The sequence below is a fragment of the Panthera leo genome, chromosome F3 (genome assembly GCF_018350215.1).
Source record: "Panthera leo isolate Ple1 chromosome F3, P.leo_Ple1_pat1.1, whole genome shotgun sequence".
In the NCBI taxonomy this organism is placed as follows: domain Eukaryota; kingdom Metazoa; phylum Chordata; class Mammalia; order Carnivora; family Felidae; genus Panthera; species Panthera leo.
In genome coordinates, this window is record NC_056696.1 from 67,512,566 (window position 1) to 67,529,098 (window position 16,533).

General features: G+C 59.5%; 1 protein-coding gene across 2 annotated transcripts in view; it reads right to left on the reverse strand.

Moving 5' to 3' along the window:
* Positions 1 to 16,194, reverse strand: part of LMNA (lamin A/C) — a 38,459-nt gene extending 22,265 nt beyond the window's left edge. Inside the window, exons 1-3 of one of the 2 annotated variants that reach the window (XM_042924884.1) lie at positions 15,986 to 16,194; positions 3,789 to 4,018; positions 3,160 to 3,278 (exon numbers count right to left, since the gene is read on the reverse strand). The gene's annotated coding sequence lies outside the window, so the exon portion shown is untranslated. The remainder of the gene's footprint in view (positions 1 to 3,159; positions 3,279 to 3,788; positions 4,019 to 15,985) is intronic. The other variant, XM_042924883.1, reaches the window with a different exon arrangement.
* Positions 16,195 to 16,533: the final 339 nt, after the last annotated feature.

Here is a 16,533-nt window from a genome sequence, read left to right on the forward strand (position 1 = left end):
AATGTTCCCCGTGAGGCAAAATCTCCCCCAGTTGAGAACTACTTGTCTAAGGTCATGTGCTTAGTAGCACGACTGGAATTTTAACACAGGTTAAAATCTGAAAAGCTAGGGAGTGGCGAAGGGTGGGGGAATGATTTGGAGATTCAAGGCCATGGTCTGGGAATCCTTTAGTGAGGTCTTCATGGAAGGCTGGGGTCCTGCAACCTTGGCTCACAGGGGCTGGTACTCAACCCCCGTTGAAGTGCTGAATCAATCGTGCACAGGTGATCAATGTAACCTTGAGACTGGAAGGACTCCAGGCGCTGGACTAGGGGCTGAGTGGAGGGGGTCCCATTTAATCTTCAGCTCAGCTTTAGGAGGAGTGGGGCCAGGGGTCAGCCATCCTCCCTCACCGCTCCAGCCAGGCCAGGGGGGTGGCGGGTAAATGAGTAGAGAGCCAACCCCTCACTCTCACACCCAAGCGATGTCTCTGGGGTGACGAGCCTTTCACAACGAAGATGGCTATCGTAACCCTCCACATCTCCCGGAGGTGCACAGAGCAAGCACCATGATCCCCACCATACAGATGAGGAGACTGAGGTTTGGGCGGGTTAACTGACTTGTTCAAGGCTCCATAGCTGAAAGGTGACAGAGGCAGGCCCCAAACCCCAGGTGTCTGCCTCCAGGTTAACTACATCCTACTGGACCCCAAGAAGACCAATCCAAAAGCAAGATCCCGGAACCGCCCCGGAGCTCCTCCCCAACATTCCAAACCACTCCCTTCCCCCCACCCCCAGCAAACTGGGCCCAGGTAGTCGTCCCACCCTCGAGTCTCAGGCTCCCGGAACCGTCAAAATACACGCGGCAGTGCACCTTACAGCCACACGCACACCAGACCAGAGCCAGTCCAACAAAAGTCCCACACCGCCCTCTCCCTCCCTCCTCCCCACACAGCCCCGGGCCCCGGGCCCCGCCCCTGCTGGAGGTGGGGGAGGCGGGTGGGCGGAGAGGGGCGGGCCCCGGGACGGGGATGGGGCTGCAATTGGCCCGGGCGCCTCCGGCCCCGCCCCCCGGCCGCGCCCGGCCCCGCCCCCAGCCCCGAGGCGCGGCCGGCGGGCTGTGCTGACGCAGGGCCTGCGCGTGGGCGGCTGCGCGTGAGGCTGTGTGCGTCTGTGGGCGCGGTTGCCGGGGCCTCCCCGGGCTCGCGAGCGGGGGTTTCCTCTCCCTGTTGCCAAGGAAACAAACAAGCGCCACAAGCCCGGGGCCGGGGCTGGAGCACAGGGTCCCCAGGCCCCGTACCGCTACACGCTTCCGGGAAGTGAGGCAGAAGAGGATTCCCTCTCACCCGCCCCTCGCCCCGCAGCCGGCCAATCGCTGCTGGGGCCCGAAACTGGGGGGTCAGCGGCCGGCAGCAGTGACTGGGGCGGGGGGCTCTCGGTGCTAGCAGCAGGCCGACCGGGCAGTCGGTCTCCCTACATGCTCCTCTTGTTGTTGCGGGGAGGCCCTATTTTGAAAAGTGTGAAAATACCTTTTACAGATTGTCCGCGACTATGTGACCACCTGGGCAGGCCCCTCCAAGCGTCTTGGAAGCTCCACCTTCCTGCCAGTCCCAGCCCCCAAGCCCCTCCGGGTCCCCTCGGAAGGCTCCCCAGGGCCCTTTAAGCGGGGGAGGGGTGGGGGGGGGTCTACTGGTCAAGTGAACTGTGGCAGGGAGGATGTTGGTTAAAGTGCAGATTTCCTTATGGGTGGGGCAGAGCAAGGGGCACTCGCTGCAGAAGTGGTGGGGCTGCAGGTGGGGCAGGTGAACCGGGCGGAGACCAGGAGCTCCAGGAGGGAGGCCCCTAGGGATTGGGAATGGACTGTCTTGGGCCCGTGCTTCCCCACTCACGGCCTAGAAGCCAGAACTTCAGAGCTGGGAGGAGTCTTAGGGCATCATCCAGGCCAACCCCTCTTTTCTAGCCCTGCCTCGGTCCAAGTGCCCAGATTCCCCCATGGCGCTCTCCCTAAGCTAGCCCACGGGCCTGCCGCGCAGCGCAGTACGGGCCTCTATACCCAGTAAGTCCACAGATTTCAGGGCACCCTGAGAGCCCACCTCATTTTGGCCCTGGACCCTCCCCCCAGGGGCTCTTCATCACAGGGACAGGTAATGGGGAAACCACTGGAGGAGGGGGTAGGGCAGCAGGGGGCCGGCTGGGACAGGATGCAAGGGCTCAGGCTGGAGCACTGTCACGCTGCCCAGGGAGGGGCTGAGGGGGCATCTGTTTCCTCTTGGCCATGGTTTTCCCTCAACTCTGTCCCCAGAGGAGGTGAAAATGGTGCTGGCTTCCTGAAGCAGAGCTTCCTGGGGATGGTGGGTGGAGGATGGACAGGTATCCATCAAAACATCCCGCATCCCTTCTCTCTCCCCCTGGAGCCTTGGGGAGCTGAGCTAAGGCTTAAGGCATGGGGGCATATTCCTGTTGAAGCCGAGAGGTGAGGTCCTGGGACTCAGCACCAAGATCTAGCAGAAGGGAAAGCCAGGCTGGGCTCCCAGTGGGATGTGGCAGGGACCTATCCAGCTCAGGGGTGAGGTCTCCCCCAGGTACCTTTGTGGATCAGGGGCAGAAGGTGGATTCAGAGAGGTGAGCACAGACGGAAAGTGGGAATGAAGGGAGAGATCAGAGAGGGTGAAGGGAGGAGCCTGGGAAGAGGTCTACTGTGAGGGGGGAGGAGGAATGGAGCTTTGGGACAAGGCAGTGGGGGTCACGTCTTGAATCCAGGCCAGAGGGCTTTGGAAAGGAGAGCTGGACAGAGGAGAGGCCCAGGAATTGAGGAGAGGGGCCGCTGCCTAGGCTGACACCCACGCTCCAGCCCCAGATCCTGGTGGGGCAAATATTTACCCAGCAACAACGGTTGCTAAGCACGGAGGAAGGAGGAGGGAGGCCAGTAGCTGGAGGGCCTTCCAGGCTCCTCCCTATCCCTCACAAAAGACTGCAGGGAGAGGGGGAGCCAAACCGCTCCCCTCAGCCCTCCCTCCTCCCGCCCAGGCTCACTCCTACTCCTCCATGCACGCAGATCTTGGGGTCACCTCTATCCACCCCCACCCCAGGCTGGCCACAGGCCAGGGGGCTGGGCTCAAGGGATTTAATCCCTCGGCTGCCAGGCTTTCCCCCACCCTAGGACAGTCCTGGGGGCTCAAACCTTGCAAAAGGCCCCGTTCCCAATGGGCTGTTCAGTAGGAGCTGGAAAGGGGGGTGATCCAAGGAGTCAGGATATGGTGAGAGAGGGGTCACTGAAGGATGGAGTCCAGATGTCCAGGACTGAGGAGGTGGAAAGGAGGGGAAGGAGCCAGTCTGCCACTGTGAGGGGGCAGGACAGCAAAGAGGGGTCCTCAGGGGCACTCCCTGCTCAGGCCCCCAGGCAGAGAAGGGGGAGGGACAAAGGCGGGGAGGATGTGCTCAAAGGGAGCCAGATGTGGCCCATGTGATGTGGGCTGTTGCTGGCATGGGCACAGGGGGGCAGGATGTGCTGCCCTGCCAGGAAAGATTAGTCAGACGCCGGGAGGGAGAAGGGAGGGGGACAGCTAGTCCCAGACCCCCGTGAAGCAGACGGGCACTTTCAGGAAGAGCAGGAGGGCTCAGAACCTTCGAGGAGGCACTGGCAGGGCAGGGCCGCCCTCCTCATCCCTCTGTCCACCACCCTCAGGGCTCCCACCCACTGTCATGGCTGAGTTTAGGAGTCTGTGCAGGACAGGAATTGACACCCCTTCCCAGGGCACAAGACGTGTGCTGTGCACAGGACAGACAAGGAGCACGTTCTTTCTTACCCACCTCCTTGGGGTGAGGTCTCTGGTCTGCAGGCTTCTCCCTGGGAGTCGGTGGGTTCTTACCCCCAGCCACAGGCCCGTGGAAACTGGGGTACGGAAGTGGGAGGGGAGGGCACCGACAGGAAGCCGCTGGGGCAGAGAGGAGGTTCCTGGAGCCCACGCTCCCTGGTGCTGATGGTGGCTCCCAAGGGTCGCAGGGCTGGCCAGAGTGACTGCAGGCCCCATGGGTCCGCCCTGAAATGGGGTAGATGGAAGGCTGTTACTGTGCAATGGCAGCAGAGGACAGACTGAAGTCGCCCCAGGAGAGACTGCTCTGGGCCCCTCCAACAGGGATAGCATGGGCCCGGAGGGAGAGAGGGAAGGGATCCCCGGAGATGAAGCAGACCCGAAGGACTGGCCTGGGTGCAGTGGCGGTCAAGGTGAAACCTACAGACACAGAACCAGGAACCCCTGGAGAGCCAGGTCTAAGTTGGCAACCAAAAGGCTGTTGTTTCCCAAACCCCCATCGGAAAGTTTGAAAAATACACATGGAAACATGACTCACTGCCCCCTGCCCAGGCCCCCCTTTCCTGGTTTCTGTGATTTTTCTCCCAGGAGTTAATTCAAATCACATTCTCCCAGAAACCAAGTTTCACGAGGGAGGGCACAGAGCGGGCTGAGGAAGCAGAGAGGCGTGCAGGAGGAGCCTGGAAAGGGAGTGGCCAGGGCTGGGGCAGACAAGGACACAGTGACCGGCCGCTGCAGACCCCCGGACTGGGGCAGAACTCAAATGCAAGTGGGAACATTCACGTTTCCACCATCGAACTGCCCTTCGGCCCAGAGAGCTTGCCTTCTGGCCTCCCCTTTGCAACCTGTTCCCCAGGGCCACAACTGAGTTCCCCAGGGCCAGAGGCCGGAAGGTGGGAGTGGAGCTCCTGGGAACTCCCCTGCCCGCACCTCTTTTGGGTCCGAAACACGCATTCCCAGAGCAGGCACCCCGCACATCCTGCCCTGTGGGCTGGGGAGGATCCAGATAGGCCTGCCCCAACAGGGTGTCTCTGGGCCAGGGATTCCCAGCCTGTCCCGGGAAGGCCAGGGAAAAGCCCTTCCCTGCAAGCATCCCCCCCCCCCCCCCGGGAGTGACCCGAGCCTCCGTACTGGCCATCCCCCCACCCCCTGCATGTACCAGATGGACTTCTTTGCATCTCCCTTGGCCACCGAGCCCCCACGTCCTGTGGACCCTGCCTCTAGAATCGCTCCCCATTCTAGGTAACTGCTGGAGCCCCCGGGCCAGTCTCCCTGCCTCCACCCCTGCCTCTACACGACACTTTCTCCTCCCCACACCACAGCCATCTTCCGAAAATGTAAACCTTGGCATGTTTCCACAAAACTTCAAGTTACAGTGCACCCAATGTATCAGGGAGAAAGTCCAAATTCCTTGAGCTGGCTCATTAACGCCCTGGGTCCCCAGAGCCTCCTCACTTGCCCTCTAGATTCTAACAATCCTGACCTCTCTGCTGCTTCTAGGCTAACCTGCCTGAACTTGGCACAGGCTTTGCCCTCTGACCAACTCCTCCTCACCCTCTAGGCTCAGCTGAAAGTGCCACTGAGGCCGGGTTAGTTGTCCCTGCTAAGCCCCCAGCATCTCTTGTCACACATAGTGACACTGTGGATGCCTCTGTTTATCCCCCAATGAGGGGAATTCCTCGAGGGGAGGGCTGGAGGGGTCCTGCCCCCCCCCCCCGTACCCTCAGGCCCTGGCACAGTGGCTGACGCATGCTCTACCCACACTTGAGCCCAGCATGTCACCATACTCCTTCCTGAACCTGCACACCCCCCTCTTTACCGCATGCCCTGCAGCGAGGCGCCTCCCCACCCCCAGCCTGGCGGGTGTCACTGTTTATAGAGCACTCCCTGCGTCCGGGCCTGTTCTAGGTTCTTTCTGTTCATTGGCTAATTTGATTCCAAGCGAGAGCTAACGAAAGACATTAGCCCGAGACCCTGACTTGTCCGATGGGTCAGGACCAGTCGCTCTGGGAGCTTAGGACTCAGTAGTCACTGTGTATAAAGGAGATGGGGTACATGCTAGGTGCTCAGTAAACGCCTAGAGCAGGAGGAACAGTATAATTGCCCACCTTTCGACCAGGCTCTATCACTAGTGACGTTATCTCCAGGGAGGTGAACACAGCAGGTTACTATTCTCATTTTATAGAGGAGGACTCTGTCCAAGTGAGCGGGGAGGGACCTGCTTCCGGTGTGCACAGGTGCACGTCCTGGGGCCTGCGTTGCTGCTGTGCAGGGCGGCGGGCGGGGGGTGGGGGGGTGCATTACTTGAGAGCGAGTGTTCAGGGGTCAGGGCTGCGGGGGAACCTTCCATCCAGTGCTCTCAACCCTCACTGGGCGTCAGAATCACAAGACTGCCAGCACCCGACGTCTCAGATGTTTTGATTCCACACTCTGGGAATGGTCTGGGGTGGGACCTGGGGGCACGTCTCAGGAAACACCGCTTCAGTCTGTCATTTTACAGATGAGGAAGCCGAGGTTGGGGACGGGGACTGTGCCAGCGGCTGACAGTGCTTTCGCGGCTGGGCCCTGTTCTAAGTAGCACAGGTGCCTTATTTACCTGGCCCTCCGCAGAGCGGGCTGAGTGAGGGGTTGTTATTATCAGCTCCGTTTTAAAGATGAGCAAACAAAGCCCCACGGGTTCAAGGTCACATAACCAGTTAAGCGGTGCAGCTGGAATTCAGACCCCAGAGACCCAGGTGAAGCCCACACTCTGAACCGTGACCCCACCACAGAGGAGCCAGGGGTGGGTCCAGGCCCAGATTCCACATCTCCTCTGGGCAGAAAAATGAGAAAGCCCCCAAGAGTGGGGAAACTGAGGCCAGAGGCACCAGATGGGAGGCCGAGAGGCTCCCGGCCCCCTCCCCCACAGGAGCAGAAAGGCTGGGCACGGGCCCACCCACGGGCCGCCTGCCTCCCTCCCTTCCCCAAGGGGAGCCCTGACCACCCCCCGCTGAGTTGTCACCCTTCCCCCCCCCCCCCGCTAAGTGATGCAGTGTCTTAAATGCTGAGCACAAGGAGGCAATTAAGTCCAATTAGGGAGGGAGAGCTAATTAGTGCTCAGCTTCCCACAGCCTCTGGGTACCTCCCCGGGTCTGGGGAACCTGCTACCCACCCCCACCCCCAGGGGAGGAGACTGCTGCTCCTATAGAACACAGCAAAAATTCATACGCCCTCCTTGCTCTCCTGAGGGGCAGGGGGCAGGCACCTTGCTCGTCCCCAGCCTCGGCCCTGCAGGGCGGCTCTGTCTCCCGGTCCCGCAGGACATGACTTGCCTTTCCTGACGACCAAGAACATTCAAGGCACCCCGTAATTCCTACGTGCTCCCCTGCCACCTCATCCACCCTCCCTGCAACCCTGGAGGTGGGTTAGGCCTGGGGCCCAAGGTCACACAGTCAACTTAGCTCCCCGACACTGACACCCCTGACGTGCACGCGGTGGTCTCCCCTCCGTCATCCCGAGGTAACAAGGTAGAGAGCTGGGGCTAGGTTATGCCAACTAATCTGCCCTCTCTCCCTCTGTTCATCCATCCGCCTGACTCCGTTCTGAGACCCCAGTGCCATGTTCAAGAATATTCTTCCTGGGATCACAGAATGTAGTGTCAGGAATTAGGGGATCTAGTTTTCTCTTCCAGGGATTCACTCCGTGACCTCGGAAGAACCGCTTTCCTTCTATGGGCCTCCGTTTTCTCTTCTGCAAGACAAGAGGAGGCCTGGAATGGAAGAGGCCCAAGGCCCTAACAACCTCTGTCCCTCCCACTGCAGGTGGAGAGATGGGGACTGGCTGGGCTTCCCTCTTGCGTGCCATCAGGGCCTGAGGGCAGGAGAGGATACCCCTTTCGTACTGAAATTGTGGGGGCCCCCGTGGCTTAACAAGAATGAAACTGTCCTGCCAGCAACAGAGAGGCCGGGAACTCCCAGGCGGTAGCAGGGGCCCGGAGGGTAGAATAGGGGACAGATATGATGCCCTCCCAACTGTCCCTCTTGTCCCCAGAACCAGGGAACAGGGAAAGTGATGGGGGACGCTGGCTCGACCAGACCTGGGCACTGCTTTCTTGGGCTTGGAGGAGAGGGAGGGAGGCAGGATGCCCAGTCTCTGGCCCACATCCAGCCAAGCACTGTGCCAGCCTCCCTCCCTATCAGTGTTGGGCTCACACAGGGCAGGGCAGGCAGGAAGGCCAAGGGAGCTGAAGGGCCCTCTCTCCCGTCTCGTCCTGGGTCTTAGCCACACTCTATCTCCCATGCCTCTGTTCCTCGTTTTCTGCTTTCTGGGTCGTCACAAGCACGGTCAGGGTGACACTAGTCTGGGTTCTAATCCTCATGTCCCACCCACGTCATCCTGGCCAAGGTGACTGCTTCCTTTTCTCTAAAATGGGGTAACAATAGGGGCACCTGGGTGGCTCAGTCAGTTAAGCATCCGACTTTGGCTCAGGTCATGATCTCACAGTTCGTGAGTTCGAGCCCCGTGTCAGGCTCTGTGCTGACAGCTCCGAGCCTGGAACCTGCTTCGGATTCTGTCTCTCCCTGTCTCTCCCTGTCTCTCTGCTCCTCCCCTGCTCACATGCTGTCTCTCTCTCAAAAATAAATAAAGATTTAAAAAAAATTTTTTTAAATGGAGTGACAATTCCAGAGGGCCGCTGTGACCATCAGTGAGCTGTGCAAGTGCAGTGAGGAGCAGGGGCTCAGTTCCCCACCTGGCATCTTCCAGAGCCCAGGTCCTGGGGCCGCGCTCGGGTGCGTGCGCTGAGCACCGAGAAGAAGCCACAGGGCATCCGGGGGCGGCAGCACCCAGTCCCTCCGAAACCTTCCCTTTCCTGTACTGAATCACTGCTCACAAGCCTGGGGACCCGGGCGTCCCCGGCTTGCCACAAACACTACCGTTGCCGTAGAAACCGGGCCTCCCCTTCCTCTCACTGATTGATTTCACCACATCGTCCCCCAAGCTGTGTCTGGTTCCTGGATCTCAGCTTTTGACTCACCGACTGAATGGTCTCTCATTTCACGTCCCCACCGCACGGTCTGTGCCCTGAACCCCTCAGCCAGGCCCCTTTCCCCAGCATCCCCCCCCTTCCCCGCCCCCCCCCCCCCCCCCCCCCCCCCCGCCAAGTGAGGCTGGACACCCCGACGGAAATGTCTGTCCCTGAGCCCGCCAGCCGGGGCTCCTCAGCAAGGGCAGGGAGGTGGCCCCGGGCAGAGCCCCGCGGGCGCTGGCGCCACCTGCTGGCCTCCCCGACTGGTGCGCCGCGTCCTCCGGGCAGCCGGTGTCCACTCCCTCCCTCGCTCCTTCACCGGCGTTACCACCTGTTACCACCTGTGCCCCGGCGGGCTCGTGCCCTCGGGACCACGCACGTGCAGTGAGCGCCCCGAGCCAGGCCCCCCCTCCCCCCAGGCTGCATTCGGGAGGAAGGGATGACTAAGGTGAGCCCTGAGCATTTAGGAAGCACGTTCTGTGCACTAGACGCCATGGGAGTTTACATGCCTCCTCCCACCGACCACGCAACAACCCCGGGAGGTAACTGCTGCTATTATCTTCATTTTATAGATGGGGAAACAGGTTGAGAGAGAGAGAAGGAATTTGCAGGGGGCCCGCAGGCAGTAGGCACCTAGAGCCCGGCTCGGGGACAGCCACGCCCAGGGCTTCCGCTGGGACAGCTGGGCAGAAAGGGAGCCGGATGACAGAGGAAGCGACTGCAGGCAGGGGATCCACCGGCCGGTGACACAGGAGGAGAGGTGGGCAGAGGAGACGGGAAAGGGGCACCCAGTGGCGGGGGGAGGGAATAAAGAGTTTGGAGGAGGAGGGTGGGACCAGCAGGGTCAGGGGTTAGAGGTCAAGCAAGAGCAAAACTGAGCCTGGACACAGCCCCTGCTTCCAGGCAGCCTGGGTCAGGTCAGCGCCGTCGGGAAAGTGGGGCACACAAACACGGGGACGCGGCACAGTCTGATGTCAGGGCCTGGGCCAAGCAACCGGCCTTAAATCATCTGCAAAGGCTGCTGGGGAGAGTCACAGAGAGCTGTCCGCCCGGAGGGCACGGAAGTGCCCTAGGATACTGGCAACAAGGGCACCGGGCGGCCCGGGTGCAAGCGTCCGGATCCCGGGACTGGATCTAAGAGATAATTGGGGGTGCTGGGGGTGGCGACGAGGGCGGGGAGCAGCCTGACCCCCCTCCCCCCAGGCTCCCCACAGGGGCCCTCGTGCAAGGACGCGGACCCAGTGAGCGCCGTGGAGGCTCGGGCCCTTCCAGGTCGGCCTGCAGTGGTGAGCCAGACGCGGCTTGCACCTGCTAGTGAGAGCCCGTTGTTCACACCGCAGTCGGCCACGGCGACACAATTTACACCATGGGAATTGGCAGTTGCCACAAACACAGGCTCTTTCTCCCCTTGGTTGTTAAACACGTGCAGGCACGTCCTTGTTCCCTCGTTCTACGCTCTCTCGCCCCCACTTTACAGAAAACGGAACTGAGGCCCAAAGATGGAGACTGGCTTGTTCAGTAGCATAAAGTAACGTTCTTCCTTTTATTCGCTCAGTCATTCGCTCAACAGATCTTTACTGGGCGCTCCCCCACCCCCCGCCCCACACTAGGCTTTGGAGAGACGCGTCCCATCCTGGGGGTGGGGGGTGGTGCTTTCCGTCCGGGCAGACTCCAGAACATGCTCTACGTGCGCTACGTTAACTAAGCGCTAAGGAAGGAGTAAGTCCTGGGCGCACAGCTGACTCTGGAGGAACGGCGAAGCGGTCAGCGTGGTCGGGAAGGCTGACCGGGGCACAACGCCTCTGCTCAGCTCTGAAGGATGAGTGGGAGATGGCCGCAGGGAGTGGGGGAGAGGGGGCCCCAGGCAGAGGGAGCAGCAGCCACAGAGGCCTCGGGGGAGGACAGGAGCCTGGCAGGAGGATACGACCCACGCATACCTGGCACTCTCACAGCCTACTGTGCGAGACGCCTTTTACCAGCGGTGACCGAGGGGGTTACGTGATCAGAGGTCCATTCTGAGCCAGCGTCTGAAGCCACACTGGTGGGTCAGTGCCATGACTGAGCTCCTGCCGTGTGTGAGCTCCAGGCTAGGTGCCAGAGGGCAGACCGGTGAAGGCACATCCCAAAGCCCGTGTAGACAGCACCCCCTTGGAGATCAGATGAGGGAGGGCTGTGAGGGCCCCAGTGTGTGTGGCGGTGCGGGGGCGGGGGTAGAGCCGGGTATGGAGGGTGACAGGTAAGACGGAAAAGACGGAGACAGGTCGAATCTTTGGTGGGGGTGGAGGGGCGTGTGAATGAGCATGCCCAGCTTCCAAACAGCAGGCATTGAGAACCTACTGTGTGCCAGGCACTGGGGCCGGAGCTGGGAAACAGGAGTGGGCTAGATGCAGTCCCTGTCCTCAGTGAGCGCCCAGTGGGCTGGGAGCCATTATAATAGTGTGTGACAGGTGAGGGAGCCCCAAAGGGCCCCGAGGGAGATTCCCCAGGGAAAGTGACACTGCATTCCAGTCCTGCAAGATGAGCCAGCATTAGGGCTGCGAAGGGCGAGGGGATCATAGATGGCTCAGCACAGGCTGGCTGACCAGCAGAAGCAAGGCCAGTCTGCTTCTGGGCTGTCTTGCTCAGCGCTGTATCTCCAGTGCCCAGAACAGTGCCTGACACAGCCAGTGTCCGGTATATATAAACTGGATTCAAAAAAATAATAATTAACTCCTTGGTGGCTCAATCATTTAGGCGTCTGACTCTTGATTTCAGCTCAGGTCACGATCTCACGGTCGTGGGTTCGAGCCCCGCGTCGGGTTCTGTGCTGACAGTGCGGAGCCTGCTTGGGATTCTCTCCTTCTCTCCCTCTCTCTCTGTCCCTCCCTCATGCTCTCTCTCTCAAAAATAAGTATATCAACTTAAGAAGAAAGAAAGAAAACCTCCTTATTAGGTACATATTATTATCATTTTTCCCCTTCGGAGCGAGGCCAGTTGGAGTCAAATGTCGGTTTCCTTGGCCTGTTCCTTGAACCGTGTCTCCCAGGGACTCAGGAGGGCAGGTGGACACGAGGCCAGTTTTATAAGCAGCTGGATGGGGGTCAGGACAACCTGAGGAGCTGGTCTGACCGGCCTCAGCCACCTGGGTTTTCACCTTGAGTCGGGAACAGACTGGTCTCCCCTGTGCTGGATGCCCCGCCAGAAAAGGGCAGAGTGGAAGCCCCAGGTGACACCTGAGGAGGCGGGGCTGGGCGCCGGGCCCCAGCGGGCAGGGAAGAAACATCTGGGCCCCGTGTCCAAGTCCAGGCCGGAGCGGCTCCCAGCAGTCGGCCTGCAGCGCCACCTCGTGGTCAAGGTTCAAAGACGCGTCTCCTCCACCTGCGTGCCCCACTCAAGACCCAGGCCAAGCTGGCCACCTGCCCAACCAGCAGGCCTCCCTGGGCACCTCCGGCACCAACCTCCGGGAATCCCTCCAGTCCTCTCCCTTCAGATTAACCTCCCTCATCCCTCTGGGACTCCGGATCCTGTTCATCCAGGAAGCCTCTCCAAACTTCTCCAGCTTCAGTGATCACTCCCTGCTCAGTCTCCAGACGCTCACTGGGTGTCACCATCTTACTCCTGGGGTCCTAAGCTCTGGGGTCAGATAGATGTAGCTCTGAACACCGGAGGGTCCACTTACCAGCTGTGTGACCTGAGCAAATTATTTGACCTCTCTGAGCCTTAGGTCCTAATGTTAGGCAGAGGTGTGTTCCCAGCCTCACAGAGCCGTGAAGAGGGTTGAACGAGATCAAGTCTGCAAAGGCCAAAAAGAGGGCCCAGCAGTAAACAGGCAGTCAGCAAAGGGCAAGTCCATTCCCACCCCTCTCTCTGACTTCCTCTTCCCTTTCCTAAAAAAGAGAGCATGACAGGACAGAAGGCACAAGACAGTCATAGGACCTGGGTTCTCCTTCTCTGTAAAATGAGGCCATCGGATAATTGATGAATCTATTCGAATACTGATTGATTGATTGATTCATTCATTCATTCCACTTCCATTCCACCTGTGACATTCTACAGGATGAGTATGCCTTTTATGTCCATTCATTCATCCGTGCCAAGCTGTGTCTAATGCTCCAGTGTCCCCTGTTAGTATCTAGCACAGTTCCCGGCATGGAGAGGGCACTGGAAAAGTCCTTCCTCGATAACCTACCAAGGGCATGCTTGCTGTCGCCCCCCCCCCCCCCCCCCCCGCCACCCGGCCCCAAGAGAGCAATCAGCCCAGCCTGGCACCAGGCGCCCCTCCCCCTCCCTCTCCCCAGCCCGAAACCAGAGCTGGCGCCACTGGGTGAGGAATCTGGGGACCAACTGTCACAGCTCCGGTGTCACCCGCCTCCCGGACGCCGGGGTCCAGCCCTGAGTCCCAAAGGGGCCCTGTCAGCCAGCTGTCCTGGGGGACCCTGGCTCCACCCCAGCCCCTCTGAGTTGCTCTCCCTAGGGAAATCAGAGAGTGCAGGGGACCTGGTGGGGGGTGCTGGAGTGGGCGCTGGGGAAGGGCAGGGGCCTCTGTCCAGGCCAAACCTCAAGCTGGGCGTCAGAGCCCGTGGAGACGGGTCCACGACAGCGGACGGACCTGTAGTGGCCTCCTCTCTTCTCCATCCCCATACCCCTCCAAGGCCCAAAGACCGTTCTGCCCTCACATGCAATCCTGTTTGACCATGTTCTCTGAGTCACATAGGCTAGTTTCTATGTCTTGCTGAGAGCAGAGATCAAATCTGGTATTTCTTTTGTGTGTCCTACAGAATTTTACTTAATACATTCTCACTGAGGGAAATTAATTCATTGTTCCAGCAACAGAGGGAAAACTGGCTGCACTGTCAGCAGGAAACACGGTGTTTAGATAGGTTCCCAGGAGGAGGGGTGTTAGGAAAAGAAAATGGAGACCCCGTAACACATAGGAGAGGAGGCTCCTCTGATGAGGACAGATGGAGAGGACGGGGGAGATGGCTAAGAGGACCTCCATGAGGGCCAGCCAACCTGGTGGGGCAGCCTCCCTGGGGCTCCGGGACTAGGGCATGGGGTGGGGGGGTGCACAAGAGCTAGGTATGTGCCCCATCCCTTGGTACTTGGACAGGTGGTGACAAAGGGTGCCCACGTTTGCCCAGAAAAGAGAAGGGAGGTGCCTGGGTGGCTCGGTTAGTTAAGCGTCCGACTCTTGATTTCAGCTCAGGTCACGATCTCATGGTTCGTGAGTTCGAGCTCCACAGCAGGCTCCACACTGACAGTGCAGAGCCTGCTTGGGATTCTCTCTCTCTCCCTCTCTCTCTGCCACCCCAGCCCCACTGGCACTCTCTATCTCTCTCTCAAAATAAATAAATACACTTATAAAAAAAAAAAAAAGAGAGAGAGAGAGAGAAAAGAGAAGAGAAGGGACAGAGCTCCACACACAGACAAGCACGGTCTGGATCACCCTACCCCACTGCTGTCCTGAGCCGCCACACAAACCCTGGGCCGCTCTGCTGTCCTGCCGTGTTTCGTAGCCAGGCCTGTGTGCACACAGGGAGACGCACACAGATACACCTGGACTGAGCCACGCACTGCACACCCAGCCAACTCAACGGCTCCACGGAGGCCTTTGTTCCTCAGGCCCGGGGCTAGAAGCCTGCCCGTGCCGGCCACGGACACAGAATTTGCTTGCATCCCAGCACTCGACAGGAATTATTTTTGGAATTATCTGCTGGTTGTTTGGGATAATCTTTTTTTCTACGAGGCCAGATCTAGAACGGGCTTTGAGTGACTCACAGTGGGTCAGGATCTCCTCCAGGGCCTGGCACATCCTAAGAGCTCAAAAGGAAGCAGTTAGCTGAAAGAAGGAATGAATGAAAATTAATTAACGAAGAGCGCAATCTAGCCAAAGTCCACTGCGAGGAGAGAACAACAGGGCCGGAGCGCTAACATCGACCGAACACTTATCTTGAGTCAGGCACTGTGCTGGGGGCTTGTTTGTCCATTTCCGAGACGAGGAAACCAAGGCTCGGCGGCACCCGACTACTCAGGAAGCACGTCTGCCTCCAGAGGATTGCTCCTTCCTCTCACGCCATGAAACTTCGAATATGCAGCTAACTGGACACCCTCTTCCTGAGCTTCTGCTCTGGGCAGGGCTGCGTGCTGGGCACTGGGGGGCCAGGGAGGGGGACAATGACAAAGAGGAAAGACAGCGCTGTCCTTTAAGGCCTTGGAGTGGAGAGATACGCCATGCACACACCTTTCTGGTCATAGGCAGACAGTGAGGGGTGGGGTGGGGTCGGCACGGTCGTCTATTTCCAAGCAAAACTGTTTAAGTTAAGGCCTTCGGCCTGAATTTTGGAGCTGGCAGGCAGGCGGAAAGAGGAAGAGAAGGGCCCTGGACAGAAACCTAGCTTGTCCAATACAAGTGTCAGTGGAAGAGGGGAGTCCCCTGAACAAAGGAGGCCATGAGCCTCTGGGAGCAAGAGAAGGACTCAGCAAAACCCCGCCCCATGAAAACTCTGTCACCTGGGCAGTCTGGTGGTCCCCACTGTGGGTGGACATACCCCAGACCATCTGCAGGCACACGCTCCTGCGCGTGACCCAAGTGCCACGCACGCACGCACCCTGCCCTCCGGGGGCACGCGGTCACGTTGGCTTCTCCTGCCTCGGTTTTCTGTTTTCTGTCTGGAGTCTCAGTGGGACCCTGAGGGCGACACGTGGCGCATTAACACACCCAGGGCGGCCGGGGGGAGGGGGAAGCTGACTTGTCTTTGTCGGCTCAGTGAGGTGGGTCCAGCAGGGGCCTCCGCCTCCCCTGCCCCACTCCTTACTCTACCCTTCCTGTTCAGCGGCTGCCCCCTCCCCGCACACACACACTTGTTTCTGTCCTTTGTTTTCCACCCGGGCCAAATCCCCGGGGCTTCTTTGGTCATTAACCTCCTGCTTTAATTAGCTTAGCGGGGAAGCAGAGCAAATTCAGGGGTGGGTGTCAAGGGGGAATCTCATTTCGGTGGGGACAGGAAGGCTCGGAGCAGCTGGTGACAAAAATGCCTGGCACACAATAAGTCCTATACAAGTGTGTGCTATTTCTATTAATGTGAAAAACAGTCACCTGGTCCACAGAGCAGGAGCCTCCCCCCACGAGAGGGCCCCACGGGCCCCCAGGAGCACAGGTGGCCCAATCCACGTTCCTGGGGCAGAAGGAGAGGGGACAAGAGCCTACCTACCTCTCCACTCCCTCTGCCGCTCAAGCCCTAAAGCTTGCTGTTAATGTTTGCTCAAATCCCCAGTGCAGGGGGCACCAACTCTGGGGGCCCTCCAGGGGTGCCTGGCCATGGTTCCCCTCCCTTTGCTCTTCTGCTGATCAGGAGCAAGAGCCCTGCCCCTCCTGGGATCCTGCACTCTGGCCCCCAGCCTCCTGCTGTTCAAATCTCCTCTTTCCAAGAACCAGCTGAGAGAACTGGGCTTCACCGCCCGGCCCTCAAGGCCTCACAGTGGCAGCTCTGTGAGGTCACCTCATCGTTCTGTTCCCCGCCTCCAGGCAGGACTTTACCTCACAACCCAGTTCAGAGTTTGGGTTTCCAAGGCCCTGCAGAAAAGGACACCTTCCCACTGTAGCTCACCCCCACCCATTCTCACGAACCGATTTTGGGAAGTTCTTCTGAAAGTCCAACCTCAAGCCCTCGGGCCGCAGTGCACCCTCTCTCCCCTTGGGAAGGGCCCAGGCATAAGAAGGGAGACAAAAGAAATGCTGGAGAGGCGGCGTAGGGAGGGA